General features: G+C 40.1%; 2 long non-coding RNA genes across 2 annotated transcripts in view; one reads left to right on the plus strand and one right to left on the minus strand.

Moving 5' to 3' along the window:
• The first annotated feature begins 7,052 nt into the window (after window positions 1-7,052).
• LOC106782210 (uncharacterized) overlaps window positions 7,053-19,756 on the plus strand; it is a 23,054-nt gene continuing 10,350 nt past the window's right edge. The window contains exon 1 of the long non-coding RNA XR_001379122.3: window positions 7,053-7,656. This is a non-coding gene — a long non-coding RNA (uncharacterized lncRNA). The remainder of the gene's footprint in view (window positions 7,657-19,756) is intronic.
• The window catches only part of LOC138924153 (uncharacterized), a 36,498-nt gene continuing 27,944 nt past the window's right edge, over window positions 11,203-19,756 (minus strand). Inside the window, exons 3-5 of the long non-coding RNA XR_011438892.1 lie at window positions 15,758-15,885; window positions 14,716-14,845; window positions 11,203-14,557 (exon numbers count right to left, since the gene is read on the minus strand). This is a non-coding gene — a long non-coding RNA (uncharacterized lncRNA). The remainder of the gene's footprint in view (window positions 14,558-14,715; window positions 14,846-15,757; window positions 15,886-19,756) is intronic.

Raw genomic sequence — 19,756 nt, forward strand, 5'->3', positions numbered from 1 at the left:
TCCAGTTTCTAGTTTTCTGGACTGTTTTGATTTGCCTCTTGCTTCGCCCCACAGTCAGACCTGGCAACATTGTCCTCTCTGGCACCCAAGTTTCTTGTGTCTTTATCATTTTACCACACTCCTTTACTATTCTCAACCTGAATTTACCAGCCACTGTGTTTCTGCATCCCAACTCTCAAGCTGCCTACTCATCCTAGATGTGATATTGACTTTACTAATATTTCCACCAGCATCACATCCAGTTACTTCTTGCTCATAGTTCCACAGCAAAGAGTCCAAAATATATCCTCATGCCACAACAGTTTCTCTTACTCTCAGGAGACCTCACCGCTGATTTATTGAGAAGATAGTGGCCTCTTTGTTTACACACCATAGCATTCATTCCTTCAATGCATGTCTCTTTTCGTCTTCATTAGTTCCTTCTATATCCATATGGTTTTTTCCAACTCAAAATCCTCTCTTCTCTTCTCTTCCTCAGGACTCTCCTTTCCTGATTTCTTAGTTTTGTCCCGTGCTGCCCACTTAGAAGATCCATCTAGACCCAACCATTTCCAGCATTTTTGCATTCTCTCTTCATTGGTTCGTTTCTCCCAAACAATTCTATTACTATAAGATACTCCGAGAAATCTAGGCTTCACAGTCAAATAAGCTTAGGAACTATAACATACCATGTCCTCATTTTGGATATTTACAAGATAAATCTAGCCAATTAAAGATGATAAAGAACATTGTTAGGTTTAGTTTAACTTTGAATCTCTTAAATGTTCTTGAATATGGAACTCTATTTTTTTCCCTTTGGGTAACGCCCATTAACACCCCACAAAACTTTTGAGATATGGAACTCATATTGGAATGCTGTCTTAGTATATAACATGTCCAAATGATTACTATTAAATCAATAAGTAAACAAATTAGACCTTCTATGGTGTTGATAACTCTCAAGACTTTTTCTCCTCATTTCTCCTTCTTTTTACTAATATAATTAGTGAGACAAGGTTTTTGTCTCTAACCCCTTTCATCCAATTCTCTTCACTTTATCTACCACTTATATGTAGACATCCCATCTATATCTCTAGTCTCAAACTCTCTCTTGAGTTAGAATGCTATATTTCTGACTATGCGCTTGAAGTCTTCACCAGTTGGCCTCTTATAGCACCAAACTAAACATGTCTATTATTCAACTCATCCTTGCCACCAATTCCCACCCCAAACTAGCTCTCAGTTGGTGGTGCCACAATCTTCTTTGTCCTAACAACAATCATTTGAATTAAACGTGGAAAAGTAGAAATGAGCATTTTCTTTCAAGTCAGATATACCTGGAGTTCAATTTTGGCCATTATTCACTAATCATTTGAGCCTCAAGATCTTATTCTGTAAAAGAATGGCAAGAATAACACTGACCTACAGAGTTCTTGTGAGCTTAGTGGAGGCTTCACGAATGCAATGTGCTTTCCCTTTGACATATCTCGTAGCTTCATTTCTTCTTTCTATCCTTTTCTACTCCTATAGTTTAGACTCTGATAACTTAATAGTCCCAATATTTGTTTTTAGGATTCTAATGTCTCTCCTCCTTGCACAGATATACTGCATGTATATAATATATATGGAATGATGCACAGTTATATTACTACACTGTAACAATCGTGTCCTAAGAAGAAGAGAGGAAGATGTGTATATGACATATAGTCTTTCCATTATACAGTGAGAAAGTTATGTTTCATTTCACTGGGAAAATGGAGTCATGATTTGACTTAAACTATAACTAAATGCTTGGAACAATGGGAATTTTAGAATAGAGTTTTACTAAGTACATTTCCCATTGTCTCTTGAGAAATGAAAGGGCTGAGAAATGTGGTTTAAGATAAGAGTACCTCATACTGTCAATACTACTGATTGTTTTACCAACTCAGCTTTTAGATAAATGGTCAACACCCAAAACAGGAGAGAAAAAACTGACAGTGGCTGAGAGATATAAAATGTCCCTTCTAACTTCATAACTTGGGATTGTAAAAATATTTATAATGTACAAGAATAAACAATGAGGTAATAGTCCATAGGGTTCTCTGTGGCCAATTTGGACTTAAAAGAGTGATGGGTCACTCCTAAATATCTAAAGTTCAAATTCAGTTTGGATCATGACCAAAGCATTCAAATAGATAGATGAAGTTTTCAAACCTCTGGAGACTGGAAATGTGAGCTGGAAATCTCATGGGCCTTCACGGTATGTTTGATTTTTCTGCTTTGGGCAGAAATGAGAAATGAAGTTTGTTAAATGTTTTAGATTACAAAAAAGTAAATTGAAGGGTGTCCAAATATGGACTTTATAGCACAAATACTCATTAAGCAAGCCCCCTTTCCAAAGTTCACAATCATTTTTATAAAATAGCCTTCATGATCTGTGTTAATTTAATTTTTAATTGATCCATTCTTTTGGATAGTAGACAGTGGGAGAAATTATACAGTTGACGAAGTACCCTCTCCATAGAGTCATTTAGCTCACCTCCCAATTTTAGGAGTGATTTGGGGCCAACCCAGTGGCACAGCGGTTAAGTGCGCACTTTTTGCTTCAGCGGTCTGGGGGTTCACCGGTTCGGATCCCTGGTGCAAGTGTGGCACTGCTTGGCAAGCCATGCTGTGGTAGGCGTCCCACATAGAAAGCAAAGGAAGATGGGCATGGATGTTAGCTCAGGGCCAGTCTTCCTTAGCAAAAAGAGGAGGGCTGGCAGCAGTTAGCCCAGGGCTAATCTTCCGCAAAAAAAAAAAAAGGAAAAAGAAAAAAAAAAGTGATTTGAAATGCACCTCCACTCTCTTATTTTTTTCTTTCTGAGTTTAGAAAGAAAATTACACTTTTCCCAATTTCTTATAGTTATTTAAAGTGCTGACTCCTTTTGGGAGGGAAATCACATCTCATTTGGTTTAGGTACATTAAGGTTGGGTCTACACAATGGGAGAAATGGAGCAAGAATGAAAAATATAGTTAACCTGATTTTCTGGAAAATGTGGATGTCTTGTCAACAGGGCAATAGTGAGGTTGGCACCTCCAAGTCCATGCTGTTTGTCTTGTAGTGAAGACGAACCGTGGCAAGTCAAATCAACTGAAAACTTTTTGGTTTGGTATGAATTAACTGAAATTGCTAAAATGTACAGTATAACACTTTCGATCTTGTAAGTCACAGGAAGAAAATTTAAGAGGCTTTCAAGGACAGAGGGCTAATCAGTTCCAAAAGGTATATTAAGATGTTCTCATATAGGCTCCCACTTGTCATAAGTTTGAAACCATGTTCCCAACCCTGGAGCTCATTACACTTTCCATGACATTATGGTTTTATTTAAAGCAGAAGTTCAAGAATAAACTATGACATAACCTTGACTGCAACCAGCAAACAAGCAGAATAGTTTGTGATAGTGACTTTTTTTGGTCCTACAAAGTGCAACTCTTCCTTGCACATAATATGAGCAGTGATAAACTCTTATTGAGTTTAACGTATTTCTTTTGGGCAACATAATTCAGCCTCAAAAAGCAGAAGATAAATGCAAGTGCCAAGGTGAAGTCACACAGTTTAATTTTTTCTGTGTCCCTCCATGCTACCCCATCCCCAATTCAAATGCCTGTACTCAAGAATCAGAGGCAGATTGGAAATCTTCACCAAGTAAAGGTAAGAATTTATTCCCCAACACTGAGAACACAACACAGACCTGGGTTCAAGTCCTAAATCCAAGACCTCCATTCCAGTCTTACACCCCCCATTTTCTAGTTGCCACATTATGGAGTGCCTTATGTATTCAGTCCTTCAACAAACCTTGCAGGGGCTCAAATGAGGCATGTGATAGTCAAGGCATTGGAGATGGGGCAGACTACATGACATTTCCCAGATTCCAGGCTAGGTTTGGGGTACATCAGTATTCCCAAGATACATCCTCATGTTCTCTTACCACAAACTCACTGTCTTGGGATTTCTCTCGTGAAACCCAGGAGTCTCTATGTAACAGGCATGAGCCAGGGATACAAAAATGGTGAGCACACAGTTTCTCTCTCTCCTCTAGGCATTCCCCAAGTGGGAGAATCACATGCATATGATTCATTTTAGGAGTCTGGTAAGATTTTTAATAGAAGTACAAACTAAGCATTCTGGAGACAGGATATTTTTGAAATCTGCCTAGAGAAGTTGGAGAATAAGCACTTCATATGTTTTATGAGAGGATCATTTGGGTCAAGAGGCATGACAACATTTTATTAATTGCATCATCAATATAAACATGTAAATATATGGGTATGACTATACATGTGTGTGTATGACTACATGTGTATATAATCTCGTTAATGTCATCTGTATCTTATACACAGCTGACCATGTTTCAAGTTGACACTATTTGAAAAGGCTAAAGAAAATAAGCTCTAAGTTGTTCAATACATGAGATTTTTACATTCTGAAACTAGTAGGCCTCTGGATTAACCCTTTTTTCATCAATATAATTATGTTTTCCCTAAACTTTTAGTATTGCCTACTTGGGGGTTGTGTGTGTGTTTCTGGCTTGTTTCTTTATTTTTAAATCCTCATGGCTATTGTTTGCTTACTTGTTTGTTTTTCTCCAACATATTATGTGGGAAAAATCTTTGGTTAAGACCAATTAATACAACATAGATCAACATTTACTATGCATATCTTATTGATAAGTTAGAAAAGCGCCACTTATTCTTTTTAAACTCCTAAGTTAGCATTTCACTTGATTTTCTTTGTCTGGTCTGCCATCAGTAGAACTCTGTAGAGGTTTGCTGCGTCTTTTCCCCCCATTCTTCGCTCCCATTAGATGCCTGCAGACATTGAGCAACCCCGCGTGCCCTCAGTGGAAGTCGTGACCCACTCCACACCTGCAACACCATTTGCAACAACAACAACAGGACCATAAGCAGAGACAGGTTTGGACTTCTGATGTCACTGCTGGGTATTATCCTTACTCTGGGAATCTTCATTTTGACATTTTTGATCCACTAGTCATTGACTACTAATGTAAACATAAGTGGTCCCTGTGCTGCCCTGCTGGAAGATTGTTTCAGGCTGGAGAAGGCATTTCACTGTGCCTCCTTTTGAGCCCTGTTTTGGTCTCTGAGGCTTATCACAGCCTGAATTCTTACTGCAAGCAGTGCACTTTGATATTAAGTCTTATAAAATGCTTTGCTTTGATGGGGTAGAGAACGCAGTGTGTTTCCTGCCTGTGCACACTATAATATCTGCAGGGAACTTTCACAAGTTCGTTAGGCAAGACCTTCCCCATAAATCAGCAGAAGGCCTAAGAAGGCCATTGGCTTTTCAAGGTGCTCTTTAGCTAAAGCCCACTGCAAACATGCCCAGTATTTCCTTTGGCACCTGATTTCTTCTCGGAGTCCATGAACTCGGCACGTGGTGAAGCCATACTTGAAGAATAATTTAACGTCACCATTCAGTCAGTTGTCAGTTACAAGGCCTGAAATTCTTCTGCGGACATCCCGGCATGTCTTGCTTTTATTCATTACTAAGAAGCGTTGTGAGACTCAAAAGACTGTGCTTTGTCCTTAACTCACTATTTAATGGTAAGTGTGGGGCCAGTCCAGGGGCACAGCGGTTAAGTTCGCACGATCTGCTTCTCGGTGGCCCAGGGTTCGCCACTTCGGATCGCGGGTGCAGACGTGGCACCACTTGGCGAAAGCCATGCTGTGGTAGGCGTCCCACATATAAGGTAGAGGGAGATATATGTGCATGTGGTCAATCTGTAGGACAGTCAGAGGAGGGAGGGTGGCAGCTGTGGAAGGTGCAGGGCTGTTTTTCTAAGGCTTTGGCCGTTTTCTGGATGTGAGTACATGGGCGTCTGTATTGTTTTTCTTTAAATTGTATGTCTTTTGCATGTATATATAATAAAAATGCTATGTCTATCAAAAAAAAAAAAGACTGTGCTTTGGAGAAAAGGTTGTTTTGGGACTCAGTTCTGACTTTGCCATCAGAGGCTTTGGGGGAGCTATTTAATCTCTGCAGCTCAGTTATTCTAATAAATATTGTAGCATACACTGTATTTAGTATAGATTTAAAATTATTGTGAGGATTAAATATAAAGTATATGTAGGGCCAGCCCGGTGGTGTGGTGGTTAGGTTCGTGCACCCCACTTTGGGAGCCCAGGGTTCGCAGGTTCAGACCCTAGGCACAGATCTACACATTGCTCATCAAGCCATGCTGTGGCAGCATCCCATATACAAAACAGAGGAAGATGGGCACAGATGTTAGCTTAGGGACAATCTTCCTCAAGCAAAAAAAAGGAAGATTGGTAACAGATGTTAGCTCAGGGCCAACCTTCCTCACCAAAAAATAAAAAAGAAGAAAGAAAAAGCATATGTAAAGAGCCCAGCAGATAGTAAGTCCTTCATTTAAAAACATATATAAAACACAAATCTATTGAATAGACTTTTTATGGACTTCTTTTTAATTGAGAAAATCTCTTAAACATCATTTCAATTGCTTTTGTTTTCTCAGGATGAGGCTTTTGGAACTTTCTCTAAAGTATAAAGAGCCTTCTCTCTTCTTTTACCATAAAGCGGAAAGTGACAGAAAGCTTTGCACTGAGAAAAGTAGGGCCAAGTTCCCCAGATGACAATGGTTTCTACCAACTAGACCTGAAAAGGGTATAATTAACTTAAAGGTGCCTCTCATTTAAAATAATTCCTCACTCCCTATTTGAAAACTTGGACACTGTGGCCAGATTTTATTTATTTTTATTTTCCACACCACTCCCTTCTTTCCAGCAATCTTTCACTCTACTAAAAATAGTCTTACCCTGAACCTAACTGAACTGGCCTCTGATTTTTCCCTTATACTCTACAGTCTTGTCACTACTCTAAAGCTCTGACTATCATGCCAGAATGTTATAGAGAAGGCGTTTTGTTTATTTGAACTAAGCCAATGACCTTTTCAAGCATTCTCATCATGAGCTGCATATTACATAGAGTACCTTTTGTGCATAATGAACAAATAGGATCAAATTCCAGAGCCTTATGGGATAAAACTACACTTCCCCTTAGGTCGTCAACTTTTTAAGATGTTCTGCAGAACAGACAATGTTGACATGCCATTATGGGGACACATCATGACAGGATAGCGTTTAGTCACAATGGTGATGTGTGAACTTTAGAAGATTTAGATCCTGGGTTTGGACACATTGCCAAGAATGTGGATTCCTTTTTAAAGTATCCAGATGTCTTGTGTCTGTAGAACTGGGCTTTTAGAAATTGTTTATTTGTTGGTTTATATCAGAACAAGAAGGAGTACATTGCCTTCTTGAATCTAATTCAAGTTACTTCAAGAGACTGAGAAACATACCATACCTTCAGACACTTATTTTTATCTGCTTTGTGGTGGACTTCTATTGACTGGATCAAAGCTAGACATTAAAAAAAATAAAGAAAAACAACAAAAATGACCCTTTATTTTAAGCAAAGTCAAAATGTTAAATATCATTTCATAAAAATTGAGGAATGGGATGGGAGACTGGGCAATTATTAGAAGTTGACTTTTTAAAACCTTGACGTTTCTTCATAGCATAAGCCAGCACCGCCTCAACTATCTGTCTACCACTTCCTCGGAATGCAGGCTCCAGTGATGACGATCAGTGGTGGCGATGGGATTATTGAGGTACGAATTTATTATCTGATTCATTTTTACTATCATTTATCTAAAACATAAACAGTAAAGTAAACAGTAAAGGAGAGGACTTATGAGTCACCTAGCCAATCGTCCTGCTTTGTGCACTGCTTATACCAGGAGAGGGAAAAAATAATATGGTAACTACCTTGTACAGATTGGCATTGTATATGCACTAGACACATTCTAGGGAGGAATGAAGGAGATATCTATGGAGGATGAGCGTGGTACATCACTGTCACTTTATTTCATCTCCTCAACAGCGCTGTGTAGTTTAGTGCTGTCACTCGCTTTACTTTTATATAGATGAGTCAGCCACTTTCCCATGAAGATTAAATGAGATAATGCAAGTAAAAGTGTTATCTAAACCTCAAAGGGCCATGTCAGTATAGATACTCTCAGAGGCCGTGAATTCTGAGAACTCCCTGGTTCTTACAGACCTACAGACTCAATGAGCCAACAGCAGGATGCTGACTCTCCTTCTCAACAGAGAATGGTGTGGGGCGAGGCGGTAAAGAGCCAACTAGTGAAAAATTTGTTAGTTCTTGGGGGATTTCGCTTCCATCTCTCAGGCTTACTAATGAATAATAAGCCTTTTACTGGCTTCCTGGCTTTCCAGGACCTAGAAGTTAAGGTTCCAACAGACTGGGGCTGAATCTGGTAGCAGGGAAGAAGGAAAAGCTAGTTCCTTTCCCAGGGGGTGTTGTAATTGGGAAAGAAAATATGAGGATTCTGGCACGGGAAGCAGTTTCTGGAGATCCAAGCTAACTGAAGGTTTTTCTTAAACTCTAAGTCTGGGACCAATAACTAGCAGTATCAACAGCAGAATGTTCCAGCAGCTTCTGAAGGAATAGAAGCGGACAGTTCAGGAACAGGAGAGGGATAGGATGGGTTTCAGCGCTTTCTTCATGAACAAGTCAGGTTCTGGTGGTCAGGAAAGAAAGAGCCAGGTTGGATAAATCAACAAGGTTGTTAGGTAAGGGTTAGTTGGGACTTAAGAAAGGGGTACTTTGCCTTGAAGGCCCACACAGTTGTATTCGTGCCTTAATTATATAGCATAGTTTCTTAGAGAAGGGTGTGTGTAGGTAGGCAAGACTATGATATCATGTGTCAGCGGACTGGAGAAGAAAATGCTGGCCTTAGAAGCACAGAAAACTGAGTTTGGGTGGTGATGAAAGTAGATCACCCTTTATGGGTTTCACATTGCTCAGCAGCGCAATGGCTGTGCTGGTATTCGGCTGTCTGAAGATGTAAAGTCGTGTTCTTAACCTTGTGGGAATATAAATAATTCTTGAACCTCTTCATATCAAGTTGTCATGTCCACCCCCATCCTAGACGGATTGAACCCCATCCCAGACTAATTGAACCCAACCCTTTAGTGAGTAGAACTTGGGCATCCAAGTTTTGGGGAGTTTGGGATGTCTTTGCTTTTGTTTTTAAATTTCCCAAGTGCTTGAGAACCACTGATTTAAAAGTGCTAAGATGGACATTTGCAAGGGGCTGGCTGGTATTCAAATCACCTTTCCTATTGTTATTCAGCTGTCCGTTATCCAAGATGCCGCCTAGATTCGTGTCAAAGGGCAATTATGAGCAGAGTTCTGGCAGGTGGAAACTGATACCGTCTAAATGGGTTTTATAAGGTAATCACTTGTTACCTAAGCTTCAAGGTCTGTTCCACACTAGGAATGAAGAGGTAACAGATTGGGAACCTGGAGTGGCCTGCTTCCTAGGGCACATGCTGTGAGTCTCATCTCTTTGATTATACAAAGGAGTCTCAAGGAAAGGCTCTTCCCCACTCCTTGATAACTCTCACCTGGCTACCTCCTTTTGCAGTTAGCCAGCTTGCCAACCTCTCTCGCTGACCGCCGCGAATGGCTACCGAATTTGTATAAAGTTCATTGATACTCCTTGTTGGGTCCACAGATAATAAAATTTTTCTTAGGGTTTGGCATGGGTATTATACTGGAATACTGAAGACAAAATTCCCATAGTTTTGGTGAACACAATGCCTAGTGTTCAAAGTGGAGCCTGAATAATTACAAAGGAATCAAGAATCTAGGAGATATTAGAAGGTAATTAGGGCAAGGGATATGTGTAAGAAGACTTTGAAGATTCCTTCTGCTGTCTTTTTATCTTTCCTCACACCCTATGATAGGATATCCCCTCAGTTCAAAAAGTTATGAGAGAGACCAGTCAAAGCAGAATTGGCCAAAATCTGAAGTTTTGACAGAGCACCAAAGACTGCTCTAGGAGGGGGCTAATCTTTAGAAGTTCAGACCTTTAGAGAGGTCCAAGAGTAGTTGACTGGTAGATATTGAAGGAGGAAGGCAAAGTAGAGCTTCAAGGATGTCTAGCAACAGGCGGGGAGAGGTATAAGATGCGGAGCAAAGAGCATGTGTAAGTATCGCAGAGCCCACAGAACTCTAGTCTTGAGCACCAAATTACAGGAGAGAATGCCAGACTCTAGGAAAACCTGTTCTAAGGTGCTTAGAACAAGGGTGCCATTTAGGAAAGCAATGCAATGAGTTGTATTTGGGCTCACGGGCAGGAGGAAGCATATTAATCTAGGCTAAGAGTTAAAGGTTTGTCCTGTGTAATAAGCCTGGAGCCTGGCCTCTAGAAATGGGGAACAGAATTTGTCCAGCAGCCAAGGGGACTTCAAGCTGGGCTGACGAACTGCTGGTCTACAGCTCCCTGAATTCCCCCTGCCCAGGGTCAGGATGATTTCCAGAGTCATTTCGGGGCTGGACCTGTAGGTTGGGGTTAAGTGGTTCTAGCTTCTAAGGTTAGAAAGATACAGAGGCAGGAAGCCAAAGGGATCCTCATCATAAGTATTTTTTTTTAAAAAAAAAACTCAATTGTACTTTCCTCCTCCAACTAAAGTTTAGTTATTTGGACATATTCTAAGAGTAGGCTCAGAGGAAGAAGATTAAATAAACTATTCCAAGTCAAACACAGTTAGAGGCTACAGCACGATGGCCAAAATGACTTTGTAAAAGACGAAACTTATTTACTGCTGAAAACAGTCAAATGTATTTGATGTTCTTTTGTGCTCTAGAATATCTGGTATTGTGTGTGACACATAAGATACTTTAAGTGCACATTGATACATATTAGAAAGCCATAGCTATGATAGAGGTGTATTAATGATAAAATACGCTATTTTGAAAATTATTACTATCCCCATTCCAACTTATTTTAAAATATGTATTTATTTAAAACATTTTATTTTTAATTTAGTCTCTGCAAAACTTTATTCGTATCTCCTCCCTTTAAAATAGAAAATCTTAAATATTTGGAAGCTATAATGCTGCCAGATAATATATGATATTAAGACACACACACACACACACACACACACACACACACGCCCAACAATAAAACGACCCAAAAAGGAGTTTGGGAAGTGTTGTGTTAATCAACATATTGCTGAGCCAGCAACTAAATAACCAGCTACGTACACCCTTTTTGTATCATCAAGTCGTGTGCATTCTTAAAGTGATAATGGAACTAAATTTGGAGAGAACGGGTCCTTAAGTTTCAATTTATTTGTTTCACAATCACAGCCTCAAACTGAAGGGAAAATTACGCCGCAGTTTGATAAATAAAGCACTATACATTCAAAAACAAAATGCAAAATGAAAACTTTTAGAACTTCAAATAATCAAGGATCTTAGATTAATTCCATCAGTGGTCGAGAGTTTTTTGTTGTTGTGAATTTGCTGCAGAATTTAGTATGAAAGCTCTCTAACTAGTGTCTGATTATATCAGTGTCTCCATTTCCTTTTAGAACACACATCTGTTGTTGTGGGGGGTTTTCGGAGGGGAGAGTGTGGTTGTGGTTATTATGGAAATACGGCAAAACCAAATATTTTAAAGCAGATGAGAAGAAACCCGCAAACAGTTGGTTCACAAATGTTGTAATGCTTTCCACACCCAGGAACAGAGCAAGAAGCAATGACAGCCGCGTTCCTGGTGGCCTCTGTTTTATCTGTTTCAAACACTGGGTTGCTCTTGTTAGTTAACTGCCTGGACATTGTTTTCCCCCTTTATTCCCTCTCTCTCTTTTTTAATTGTTGTTACTCTGTTTTGCCTGAAAGCTGCAGTATCTCACTGTTCATTATTCCTGGTTCAGTCAAATCCTGTCCAAAATTAACTCCTTGGATGCTGGCGAGATTCTCCAGCTCGATTTCTCTGCTAGATGCATAAAATGGACCTTACTGGAGCTCTTTTCAAAAGTTTGCAGATCACATATAGATAACTCTTTGAATGAACTCAATGGTGATTTTCCTGGCCTGTGTTTCTTTAATATTTAAATTTTCTTGCTAGAAATGTTTCCAATTATTGACAAATTGTGCTAAAATCCTAAAGTTCCATCACATTTTAATCTTCTCTCTCTCCCACAGAGACCTAGTTCTGCAGAATCTGTTTGAACTTTAGCTCCTCTTTTCTGTCTATTTGATTTTCAACTTTTTAAAGGAGACTTCTGAAGCTCCAAACTAAAGGTATAAGACAAAAAAGAAAAAAGAAAAGGCAACAGTCAATGAGGCAGGGCAACTAGTTTCTCATACCAGCATCAGATTCCAGAGTATTCAACTTGAATTAAATGCAGCCATCAAAAAAGCCCAGAGAAATGGGAAAGTTGCTGTTATAAATTAATGATTATTTGCCATGCACGTTAGAGTGGCTGTTTGTTCCACATTTTATTGTGATGTTTTATTCTTATTCAGTGCAACAGTAATTGGGTCTTAAACATGATAAAGTATCTTAAAGCCGCATTGGTAGCTGAGCTGCCTACTGCAGGTTTTTAACTCTAGTTAAAGAAGGTTAATCAAAGCTAATGAATCTGTTTTATCCAATGCCATGAGTTTATCAAAAAAATGTGCCGGGAGGTGACTGAACTAAAATCCAAATTGTTCAGCTGTGAATGCAAATACATTTGTAGCATATTAATTTTAGCAAGTGTCTTGGATGGCCCTGGGTTCCTGTAGGGCTCGTACCTGCAAACTCAAGAGTTTTCTCATCTTTCTGCTGCTCACTCTTCTGCCATGAAAAAAATATGAGCCTTATGAAAATATAGAGGGGGAAAGGCGATCCCACAGACAGCCTTCAGTGAGAGAACATCAAGAGACTGTTGCTTTTAGAAGTTCAGAATAGCTCTGCTCTTTATGAAAGAATATGAGGAGCCCCTAATAAGGCTAATTCATTAGAACGAGCATTTGTTACTGAAACACACCACGCGGGACCACAGGCATCCCAGCCAGCCTGTGCAGCAATTAAAGTTACCTCCCTTCAAAATGCAGGCTGCCCACCAACTCTCACCCACGGGTTCTGTTTTGTTTTCCTATTGGAAATGGCACTGAAGAATGCAAGTTCATAATCTGTCAGGCAGCAGAGGACTCATAAGTCTCTGGCCGTGACACCGTTTTGTTCCCTTTTAATAAGAATTAAAAAAAAAAAATTAAAATCGTCTGTGCGAGTCCTTTTTCAAGGCACAGGAGCAAAGCTGCTTGCTCCGGGGGAATACACCTTGCGGCCTTGAAAACATTGCCTTGTTGCATTTGAAAAACTCACAGCGAGAGTTCCTCCTGCAAATATCTAAATTCACAGTGGTGGAGAGTTTTTAATCTTAATCCCAGCATTTACAGAAAACACACACACCCCCTCCGTCTTCAGTGACACCTCTTCCCCCCTTTGGTGCTTTGGAATGAGATTCAGAGCAACTCGGACTGTTGCTGGCATGCAAAGCCCCCCGCAAGGAGACAGAAAGAAGGGGCGGGGCGGACCATTGTCGTTTTCCCTCCCGCTCTCTTTTTAAACCTAAATAATATTTGTACTTTGGGGGAAGGGTGTGAAAAAGGGATCCACAGAGGAAAGAAGGCAGAGCCCAAAAAGCGAGGGGGAGAAAAAAAAAAAAAGCATGAGGACCAGGGCTAGCTTGGGTCCAAGGCAGGCCTCCATCACAGGTTTCAAAAGCATATTTTTCAGTTTCACAAGCCACAACCCCCTCGATGAAAACTAGTTGTGAAATTCAGTGCCTGTTAGGCCTCGGCTAATTAGAAAAAATGGGCTTTTTTTTCTTTTCCTTTCTTTCTTTAGCACCTTTTCTTTCAAGCATTTAGTCTCAGGAGGGGGATCCAGGCTCTTGGCCGGGCTGTTTTGAAAACACGCCTTTGAATGCCTCTCCCTAATTCACGCCTTTTGTTTTTCTGCCTTTGTGTTTGCCAGTTTGACCATATAACGTTATACATCTGGTGTATAGCTTGTTGGGGGCTTTTTTCTCCCAGGGATCCTATGCATTCCCTATAGGACCCTCCTGAGCTTCAATTTGAGCGATCGTGTAACATAAAGAGGGAAAAGGAGAGCCAGGAGGCTGCGGGGGAGGGAGCGAGCCGAGCAGGGGAGGAGGCCTGGGGGAGACAGAGAGAGAAATGAGTGAAACATAAAAAAAAAAGTTGAAAAGAATTCTTTTGCTCTCTTCTTTTCTTCTCACTGTTGCGACTGGACCCTGAGTCAGCCGGCGACAAGGCCTCGGTGGGAAAATGACGGGGCCACAGAATAGATAACTCATTGGAATTCTGGCAACATATTCGTAAATAAAACAAAAGTGGAGAGGCGGGCTGGGGGCGGGGGTGTGTTCCTGGGGAAGCGCAGAGCTGTGCCGGGGCTGGGGACATTTCCAGGGCCGGCTCCCTGACTTGCCTCTTCCAGGGGAAATCTAAGATGGTCAAAGGAAAGGAATTCGGACTGTTTTGCCCAGGCTTGTTTAGCAGAGCCCTTGCAGCTGGAGATGTTTATTATTGCAGCTACGAAGATGCTCTTGCGAACATACTTTCCAGGCCGGAGAGAGCTGGAATAATCCGTCCTGTTTCTTCAGAGCAGCGTGCAAATTCTGTGCTTCAGAAAGGGTTTTTACTAAAATAGGAACATACCTGGGCATGGCTATTTTCTCCCCAGGCTCCTCAAGACTAGATGCCCCCCAGATGTAGTTTGCATTTATCTTTCCCGGCCCCTACCTCCCACGCACCTTTGACAAAACAGCTTGCATACCTCTTCTGGGAATCATGGTATTTGTGTAAGTTTCCTGATATTAAAAGCTCCCAGTCTTCTGGCTGATTTTTCTACTTAGTGCACATTGATGGGTATTCTTCTGGACGAGCTCTCATCTCAATTTCCCCATCTGCAAAATGGACAGAGCACAACACCAAAGTCAGAATTCTTAGTTTTCACATACCTTGAGTTCTTTTTATACTGGCTTTGTTTCATATGTGATATATATATATAAATAAGGGATTTATTTCATGTATGATATTTCAGCATATCATATATCCAGCCTAAACCTATTATAAATAACTACTGTCCTGATTTGGGTGAAATAAAACCTAGAATATATAGGAAGAAAATATGTTTGTAGCTGGTGTTTAAAGTTAATACCGGCAACCTTCTCTTTTCTTTACTGCTGAACAATTTCCAAAGCAATACTAGGCACGAAGCAAAACAAACCCATTTCACTGCAAAGCTTATGAGTTATTTGTGTTTCCCTGAAATCAAGGAGGGTGTGGGTGGGGAGGGAATTTGTTTTAAATATAGAAATGTGGAAAATACAAGGAACTCGGCAGAAGATCTTAGAAGGTTCTGCAGCTCACAGTGCAGAGTTTATTAGAGATGTAATATAACTTGTGGGTATAGTTTTTAAAAATAGCCTAGAAAAACGCTGTGAGAAATATTCCTGAAAATACCAGTTTTTGCTCACATATTTGTAACTCAGGTTGCCAACTGATTAACCCCAGGATGAGAGTTTCTTTAGGTGGGAATCTGTGTCCCTGTCTGTCCTTCATCAGTCCAGCCACCTGACCAATAATGCAGATCCAAGGAGTAACACAAGTGCGTTAGCAAATGTTTGGAAGGAAATGGTAAAATCTTTCTGAAAAGATTTTTAACTAAGACACTGTGCAGTTCCAATCAGACACATAATTATACAATAGGCTAATTTTCAAGAATCTGTTTTTTCCTAAACATTAATCAGACCAGTAGAAAACGCCTACTATTCAACATTGAGATAGACTGTAATTCCTTTGGAAAAGTAACTTACCTTGGGGAAACATTTTACTTTCCAGAAAAAGGCTGTTTGTTTACCCTGAGCTCCTTGCGAGGTTGTTGTCTGGTTTTTGTTTTTGTTTAAACTGGTTTCAGAACATGGAGAAGTAAGACCATCCTCAACTGAAACAAACACGAAAACATGGACTTTAAAATTCTTCAATGAATTCCTTAGCTTCAAAATGTAAAACCGTCCCAGCAAGAATGTCACAAAATGTAAGCACAGAAGGATCTGTATTTTACCAAAAACATTCTCTCTATAACATCCAAAGAATACACAAAGAATGAGCTGCCCTCGTTTCTAGTACGATTTCTGTATTTATTATATTTTCAAGTACGCTTAACAATTTGATACCCTTTTCTAAAAGATTTCTTAGACTGACTCCTAACCCACCCACCTGCTCTCCCAGGCCATGAGTCTAGATTCCAAGAAAAATGGTCTTTACGTTTCTGTGAAAACTAGCTTGCTTTCTTTTTATGAGGGAGTTTAGAATGAGAGGTAAACTTGCTGGCAGGTAACAGCAACAGCAAAGTCAAAAAAAGACAAACAGCAGTTACCCACTTAAGAAAATAACACTCTGTTGATTGACCAACTCCCTTTAAATTTTAGCTATTAACAACTCGTACAGAAACAGGAACTGCCAATAACTAACTTGATTTTCAACATCCCCAAGGTAATAATAATCCATTGATCTGACTATAGCCCAGCTAGCCCTCTGTAGCAGTTTCTATTTGGTTTCTGAAGCCAGGAAGCCTTATCTTTCTTTGGAGAGAAAAAAAAAAAAAAAGGGAGGGTGGGCAGTGAAGTTAAGAAGGAGTGTGGAGAGAAAACACATGGAAATTTAATGTGAAAGTTTCTTGTTGCAATAAAGCTGTTAGGTTTGGCATGAAGACTGTTATCAGATGGTTCCTTTGACATTCCTTGAGCCTCTCAGTAAGTAAGACAAGCCTGAAGGATTAGCTTGTCAACTTCAGCCTGTCATCTTAGGGGGAAAAAAAAAGTTTCTTTTCTTTCTTTCCTTTTTTTTTTTTTGGTTGCATCTTCCTTCTCCAGCTCTGGGGACTGCAGTAGACATAGTTAATAGAAGACAACCTCAACCCCACAATGGTCACGAATGTCCTGCTTTTAAAGATGAGTGAGCCAACCAAGCCGTAAGGCTAATCACCCCAGCAAGTATGAATTTATCTAAAGAGGATTTCATGTGGAACCCCGGAGCCGGCCGCCAAACGGATGACTGCACACTTTAAGAAAGTTAGTGGGCCTTCTCCCAATCAGCTGTCAGGCCACATAAAAGGTCTGGAACACGCTGACTTAAGCAAACGATATTTAGCCATCTAAAGATACCATAAGGCCCAAGATTTTGCTTTGTTGGAGCTGACAGGAAATATTGATACGTATCAAGTAACACTCCTGATGGAAAAAGGAGGATGTGATTCCTTTTGGCATTATCTCTATTTACAAAACTGTCTTGTGCTTTGAAAACAAGGTGGGGGCAGGGGAGACGCCAAACCCAGCTCTTCACTTGGGACTTTTCCAGCTTTCCTGGAACCACAATTTGGAGAAAATAGGAATTGAGCTAAATATGCCTTTTTTGAGAACAGCGAAATTTTGGGGACTTTAAACTTGCAAAATCTCTGAATGTCCAGCTGACAGGTGGACGCAGCCCATAACCCCAAAGCTATTCTTTAAGTTTATTAACTTAGAAAACCTGCCGTGGACGATGTTTTGGTGTGTCAATATTCTAAAGTATCCTAAACATATGTAGCTATTAAGACTAAAAAGCAAATGCTCTGAACAGATCCTACGGATTGAAGCTCATTTGAGAAATAATGTCCATAATACTATTGACTCATCACTTTTAGTACTCTAACCACACAGGGAAAAAAATCGTAATGTCCTGTCCTGGCAAACTTTGGGAGCATTGAGCTGTTATCATAGAATGAAGCTTGAGTTGGAGGGTTTAATTTAAAAGGAAAAAAAAAAACCCACACTCGATTTTTATCAGAATACTCTAAACGTTCTCCATCAGTAATGTTGCGCCTGAGGTGATACCCTTGAAGATGCTGGAGGTAGCAGTGTTAATGAAATACCCCTTGGCATTAAACAGCATTTCTAGAATCCTGATTGTAGTACTAGAAAAGAAAGTGAAATTTGTAACAGCACAATAAACAAGGGGAGCTGCAGAAAAGAACCTGCTTGTTCTGTGAGGAAGATCGCTTCCAGTTAAACAAAGAAATTTAAGGTCGTCTGCTTTTCATGAAAATCGCATACATATGGCCTTTGAAATTTGTCACTGAAGATGGCTTTGCTCTAAGGTAAAATTCACCACTTTATAGCTTTTCAGCTGCAAATCTCTGGCTTTTTTTTCTTCTCTCTTTTGGCCTGCAGCCCAATATGAATGTATGATCACTAGCACAACAGTTAAACATCTGAGTCTTTTTGAAGTGCCTTCAATGTTACAATGATGTGATGGTTGATTGCCTAGCAGTCAGTTTAGAAAAGAACTTCATTCTGCCCCCTAGTGGTAGAGATTAAAGTTTAATGACTGCTTCATAATACATAGAGCCTTTTTTTTTCTTTTTCCCATGTTTTATGGACATAGTGTAGTGTGGGAAGTACTAATGAGTTTCTTCATAATCAGTGAAACGTATATTTTAAACAGGAAGACTTCTATACGGAATGGGCTGTTTTACAAGCCACGGGATCATTTCACATAGGTTTTATGCCCTTTGCTGTGCTTTGCTAAACAATATACACTATCACTATAAACAGTCATGTTCCCACTACAGCATTCCTCCCGGAAGAATCCTGGGACTTCTTAATGGAAGCTCTTAACCAAGGAGTGTATAGTGTCGCCAAAATCATGGGGAAAAAAATAATATATATAGATATTCAAGGAAAACGTTGCGTGTTGTCAGATATTGTGGAACTTTACATTTCTTCTCAGTTGACTATTTTTGTACAAAAAGCAGTAAAAACAATTCTCACTAATTATAGCACCAGTTACTCCACAGGTCACGTTTCCTTTGCGTTCAAGTTCATAAAGAAAGCCACGTACGCCCAAGGTAAAGAAAGGGTTTGTGATGTCGACAAGATTTTTGATATGGGAAATGTTGATCACGTACAGGTCTTTTTGAGCTGACAACAAAGTAGAAGGGATTTGTTTGGGTTTTTATCCCGCCTTGGTGTGATTTTGCTTATTTGTTTTTCTTCTTTAAGGCAGAGTTCATATCCTGCAGGCAGACAAGCAAATAAGGCACGTGAAATCATACCCCATAATCTAGGTGCCATCCAAAAAGTATGTGTTTTGGTCTCGTGCAAGTGAAAGCTCACGTTGGAGGAATATGAAGAAGACCGAGGAGGAGGAGGAGGGGTCTGTGGAGAGGGGACGACGGGACAGCTGGACCGTGTGTAATGTGTCAGTTTGCTTCTGTGCCACTATTGTGCTGCTGATGTTGGAATGCAGGAAAGGCGCTAGTATATTGAATAAGGAGCCATGTAAATTCCAGCTGTCAACATGTGATCACTCCTTCGGACAAAGAGAGAGGTTTGCTCCTTACCCGTATTTGATTTCTGGTCACAGCTCCACATTTTCCTGAGCCTTTCTTGCCACCAGCCTGTATCTGGGTAGCCTTTGGATACCGTTCCTTTTTCAGACTGGTTCTGCAGGTTTAGTACCTGGTTGGTAAAGGTGTGTGGACTGGAATGTAAATTACGGGAAGTCAGGATTTCTTAAAGGACAATGCTAGGGTTATACTGATATTAAATAATCAACATTACTTGCTATCGTTTTATTTATTTCAGTGTAAAAGGCAAACTCTTTACCCAAAAAGAAGAGCCCAAAAAAAACTTAATATACTAGGTGGCTTTTCTTATTGTGAAGCATGTTAACTGGGTTGTAACCCCATCAATGTAATTCCTTTCTGTAAAAACTGCCCTAGGGAACCGCATGATCCACCCAGGGCCAGGAGCCGACTCACTTCTTATCTGCCT

Source organism: Equus caballus, chromosome 1 (genome assembly GCF_041296265.1).
Source record: "Equus caballus isolate H_3958 breed thoroughbred chromosome 1, TB-T2T, whole genome shotgun sequence".
NCBI lineage: Eukaryota > Metazoa > Chordata > Mammalia > Perissodactyla > Equidae > Equus > Equus caballus.